At 39.7% G+C, this 6000-nt stretch overlaps 1 long non-coding RNA gene across 1 annotated transcript in view; it reads right to left on the bottom strand.

The window, feature by feature from the left end:
- Window positions 4146–6000, bottom strand: part of LOC110394631 — a 41766-nt gene continuing 39911 nt past the window's right edge. The window contains exon 2 of the long non-coding RNA XR_002435761.1: window positions 4146–5728. This is a non-coding gene — a long non-coding RNA (uncharacterized LOC110394631). The remainder of the gene's footprint in view (window positions 5729–6000) is intronic.

Raw genomic sequence — 6000 nt, 5'->3', positions numbered from 1 at the left:
CTACATTGCAGCAGCATGTCTGCACAGCAGGGAAAATAATGCCAAATGTTTAAAGACTGGATAACGTAGGTGATGGAGAGGTATCCTGGGTAGTATCGTTAAAGAAGTCTGTCCTGAGCTCAGATTTGGAGCCAAGTTTGTTGAGCACTAGGTAGGAGATGTTTTGCCATCTACTAAACTGCCAGCTCTGACATCATGTCAATGGAAATACGGCAAACAAATCTAAAGATATCAGCCAAAGATGTTTAGAAACTCTCTTTGAACAGCCAAGTCCTGGGTTTCCACAAAACCACCTCAGTGAGGTAGCGGGCTACCAGAAATTTTCTGAATCAGAAGAAAAACAATAGTTTTTGGTAGGATTTTAGAAGCTATCTTTAGGCACAAATACTATGATGAATGCAACTTGTTGCTAAATCCTCAGATGAGTTTTGCTTTCGTTAGCGAGTTGACTGAGACCTCCCTATGGAACATACATGCAGTCTTAGTGTAAACTTCCTTGCTTTTATTTCCTCCATCCACTTGTCCAAGGATGCATGTATCTCTGTACTATAGTGAGACAGGAGCTAGGCCGGGAGATTTACAGCAGCCCAGGGAAGTCAGAGAATTGCAAGTAGTATGTCAGCTGCCAGCTACGTGGCCAGCTTTGCTGGCTCATTTGGGTAAAGTTTTCACCTTGCTGTTCTGTTTCAGGACACCATTCTGAATACAAGAAAAGAACAGACTTTCATTGTCCATAGCCTCTTCACAGAGATTGAGAATAATCTTATACCCTCTGCCCACCTGTGAGTGAAGCCAATGGCTAGACTCTCCAAGTTCTGTCACCTGAAGTCCTGGGAAGACTGCCATAACACGATTTCACCTTCCTTTCTAGCTGTCAGCTCTATTGCTGCCCAGCACAGTGCTGTCTGCCCAAGCCTCTCCAAAGTCAGAGTTGCCAGGTAGAAGTGGCAACGACACTTCCAAATTGTGGTCGCCCTTCTTCCCCTAACGATCAATTTTCGTGTGTCCGTTTCTGTAAGTCACTTTAAATATCTGATGTCATTAGAAGCACTTACCTGCCAACCTTGGAGGGAATTCATAAAGCTTAATTAAATGTTTGTGAAGTGTTCTGCCCTGCTGAGATGCAAGGTGGCACAGACAGCAAAATATTATTACAAGTATCAAGTCTATCATCAAAATCTAGGAATTAGTCTTTAAAAAAAAGCATCTAGTGTAGTCACTTTCTGTTGTAGTCTGCAACAGTGTAAATCCAAGAGCTTCTATCTAAAGGCAGGCACTTGATTGACACAAGAAGCCGTCTCCTGCAAAGCACTCCTCTAGCCAAGGAGAGAAATGAGCTCTTTGTCACTAACCCCAAATCTGGTTTCGGCTCTTTGGAGCAATGCAAGTTGTGCCCTAGACTGTAACTAGAAGAGAAGTTTTGGGTTTTTGTTGCATTTGTGTGTCTACATTGTATACAACTGTATAGTGTCTAGAAATGTGGATCTTGTCATTCATGGGGCTATAGAAGGATTTGGGGAATGCATATGCCCCCATTTGTCTTGAGGAAATCCTGTATATAGTCGTGATGGATCTATCATTCTGTAATGCTGGACTCTGTATTTTTCCTGAGTCTCTTCCAGCTCAGGATATTCTATGATTCTAATGTGTCTGAAGTGCTACAAGAAACCTAAAATGTCACAAAATTGTAGAGGTTGGAAGAGACCTTGAGGGATCAAGTCCAACCTCCCTGCTAAAGCAGGTTCCCTACAGAACGTTGCAAAATATCCCCATTTAAGTTGAAATCCAGTGCCTTTTGAGACCCTGAAGCTAACCTGATATTTCCTATGAGTCTGAAAATGGCTTTCGCAGAACTTGTCCCTCAGATCAGGGGGTGGGAAGTCAGTATGATGTTCAGCCTGTGCTTTTACTGGAGCTGGGAGGTCTCCAATCGTGTATATCTTGTCAGCAAAATTATTCAGTTTGATAACAGTGAGGCCTACAGTTCTGCTCATTCATTCACTTTTCATGCTGTTACTTGTTTTGCATTTGATATCTTTCTGTGGGTGAAGAAAATAGTACTTACATGTCACTAAGTGGTAGCCATAAAGAAAATCAGTTAAGCTTGTCCTGGTGTCACTGGAGGGGAGCAATACTAAAGGCAAAATAAGATAATATGAATCATGAAAGAAGAAAATTAAATTCCTATCTCCTCCTGCAACATCTCCAGGCATTTTTTTTTTACTACAGCAAAATTACAGCCAGTGGAAAAACTCTAGATATTACTGCGACTCTTGTTTTTATTAGTGCCCTGTGCAGTGTTTCACTCATTGCTGTCTGAGAACAGATTAAAAAAACACAATGTAACATCAAGGCAGAGAAACTGAGGGTCACTCAATAATATGTCTTTTGTTGTTGGGACATAAAACTTGTCTTAATCTTCAAATTTTTCATGATATAGAAGCCAAGAGACTTATTATGTTACTTGGAAGGAATTAATTGAAACATCAGTGCATAAAATACTTTCATTTTCCTCTCCAGGGAACAAATTCCAGCAGTGGAGAAGGTGACAGCTGTGCTGTGAGAGTAGAGTGGTTGGAGCAGTGGTGGGAAGAGGGAGACATAATGCCCAAATGTTGGTGTCTGTTGGAAGAAAGTGGATATGGGCCAAATGGCAAAGACAGAAAAGAATAGTGTCCGAAGCACAGGCAATGATCAGTGATTGTCCAGCATAACCTCCTTGAGGGAGACTTTGTTCTAATGGGGAAGCTTCCTGATGTTTTCTGAAAATTGAGTGGGTTAGATTAATTTTGCTTGTATTTAATTAGAGCTTCAAAACTATCTGCTCTCCTTGGCTCCATCAGTATTAAACACTTTTATAGGACAGTAAAGGTACAAGAGCAATTAATATATGCACTAATGTAGGAGCTGTAAATATTTTCAGCACAGTTTAAGTATCTTAAATAGCACTTAAAGCAGTGCTCTTTGTCATTCAAAGAAAAATATTCCGATTCCTCAGAGTATGTGTTAAAATCATTTACGTTTTTTGAAGCATTTAGGGACATGGTGTTTTGTCCTTCCAAGCTGGCCTCGGTTTCCCTCTTTCTTCACTAATGTGTGTTGTCTAATCCAGTGTACCAATCACCAAGGCAAGAAACCTTGTCGGTAGCTTCCTCCTTGCTGGCTTTCTCTTCCTGTCTTACCAAATCTGTTGCCTTTATTTGTCCAAAGTGGTGAGGCTGGGAATGATGATGAAATGACAGCTATGCTGTGTATCCTCACAGAGCCTCTCACTTCCTCTGCTTAGCCAGACACTCCACAATTAGGATCAGCCCAAACCACTTTAAGTAGTGCAGGGTCAAGTAACTTATGTGAGTGGTTGGTGCTCATAGGTAATTCCTTCCTGTGCCTCTCCCCTGCTCCCAGCTGGTTTTTTGGTAACACAGACCTGCTTCAGGGAAAAGAGGAGGTTAAATTCTGATGGTTAGAGTAGAGAGTGTAGAGCAGGTCTGGAGATGAACTTGCTGTGCAAAAGATGGGAAATGAGATGGACAAAGATGTCTGTGTTTATTTGCGGAAGTCATTTTTTACAAGGGCTGCTCCAAAAGTAATGCCTCCTATTGATTATGCTAGCCCACAATAACAAAGGCAGGTTGGTGGTATGGCAGTAGAGGTTGAACCTTCCCACCAATGTTCCATTACATTTTGTTGCCATGTGACAGATGGCAGCAGAGAGGCAGTCTGACAAAACGGCATCTGACATGGAAGTGTGTATGAAACAAAGGTGTGGAAATGAATTCCTCCATGAGAATAAAAAAATGACATCTGTTGACATTCATCAATGCTTGCTGAACATTTTTGGAGACCAAACAGTGGATGTGAGCACAGAGAGGTGGTGGGTGGTGCATTTCAGCAGCGGTGACGGTGACAGTGGGTCACCTCTGCTGGTGCAGATTTTATGAGTGTGGCATGCAGGCTCTTCTTCATTACTGGCAAAAATGAATAGCTAGTGGTGGTGACTGTGTATTGAAAAATAGTGTTTTGTAGCTTAGAATTTTCTCTACCAACTAGTGTTGTTGTGCTCTTTGTATCTGTTGTAGTTTCCATGGAAATAAATAGGAGGCATTACTTTTGGAACAACATACATAGACAACGCTACCAGGAAATGGTTTCAGTTTAGATTTATTCATCTGAAATATTAAACATACACAGAGTTAAATTATTCTGGAATCTTCTCCTATCTCTACTCATTTTTTTAAGGATTATATTTAAAAGACTTTTTTTGCAGTGATAAAGTATGCTAATCAAAAATGTTTTTTTTTCTTCAGACCTCTGTTTCTGCAATCTTGTAACTTCAGAAAAATAACAAATGTTGTGTAATCCAAAAAAAGAAAATGGCAAGTGGGTAATGGCATTACAGTGAAATGTCTTTGAATTTCAATTAAAAAATTGTTAAATGAAGCTAAACTATGCTTTTCACTGATGTCAACTTTCAGTGGTTTGAAAAGACATGAAAATAGAAACAAAACAACAACCAATGAGATGGTGTCTAAAACTGTGAAACTTAAGGATGAAATGCATTTTGTATGTAACTGTATCAGAAGTCCATCAATTTAGGTTCTAGGCTGTCTACCTTTGGTAGCTTGGCAGTTCTAATCTGTGGGACTCGGACTGAACAGTAAGCTCAGTCATTACCCACCAGTGCATTCTGGATCTGCGTAATCACAGCACTGTGACAGTTGAGTGCAGAAAGGATTTAACATGTCCTAGAAATATTCTGTGAGCCTGTAGCCCTCAAAGTGACTACATGCGTATGTAGCCACCTGACCCAGAGTTCAGCTGGGAAGGAAGTTCTCAACAACTTCATAATAATGATCACCACACTTATTGAGGCTGTACTGTGCAGAAGGCAGCTCAACTTTCATTTAAAAAGCAATAAATGACTGTAGATTTATCCTGGAAGAAAAGCAAGTAAAAAGCTAAAACCTTTCATTTACGTATGGTTATATGAACAAATTATCATAAGATAATCGGTCTAAGTGAAACTCATCATTGTGGTAAAGGCACCAGTACAGACTTGATTTCTATTTAAAGGGAGGCAGGGTGGGAAGATCTTTATTTCATTTTTATTAAAGAAAATATGACTTAATAGTGCTTTTAAGTAGCCTGACCTTCATACTACTTTGGTGTGGCTATCTAATCTGTTCCAGACTGTGTTTTATAGTAAATATCTCAATAATGGAAGACATATCCAGATTTCCATTAGTGCTCTGAAGATCTAATGCATAATCAATATGATGTACAGTAAAAGAAAAACCAATAATTAACTAATACGTTAATGAAACAAATTAGCTAAAAAGATGGAGATTGCACTTGGTCATTTATTATGTCTGATTAAATTCCCTTGAATCACAGGGGGCATCCTTCAGAGTGGCTCTAGAGAAAAATTAATATAGGAAAAAAAAGCAGAAGGGCTAGGAAGACTTAATAGGCCTTTGTCAGTCGTTCAGGACTCAAATCCAGGCATATGTAGGAAGAGGTAAGTTGGTTTTTTTTGTTGTTTTTCGCCTATGTCTGAGGAAGGAGAAGACTTTATTGGCTGATGTCTCAGGAGGAGGGGGTTGTGGTTCATGGTTTAGGTCCAGACCACAGCAGAAGGAAGATATCTGGGAGATGCTTGTGCCACAGCAACCGCAATCAGGATTAGACTTAGCAGGACAGTTTTCTGTGGTTACTCATTGTATTGTATCTGAAAGAAGAAAAAAAACTTATTTGTATCTGCCTGTAAGAAAACTGAAAATGGTTTTTCATTTGTGGGACCCCTTTGATGTAATTCAGCTGTAGTTATTTGTCTCTAGAGGAATAACAGGGATTTTTACTTCATCCTCACACCAAAAGCTTGAATGCAATATAGCCTATCTTCCCAAAGAAGTATCTTTGCAGAGGAAAATCTTATAAATACATGATAATAATAAAAATATGAGCTACTCTTTCCTATCTCTTCTGTTTCAACATGCTCTC

The sequence above is a fragment of the Numida meleagris genome, chromosome 2 (genome assembly GCF_002078875.1).
Source record: "Numida meleagris isolate 19003 breed g44 Domestic line chromosome 2, NumMel1.0, whole genome shotgun sequence".
NCBI classification, from domain to species: domain Eukaryota; kingdom Metazoa; phylum Chordata; class Aves; order Galliformes; family Numididae; genus Numida; species Numida meleagris.
This window is presented reverse-complemented; position numbering and strand designations above follow the sequence as displayed.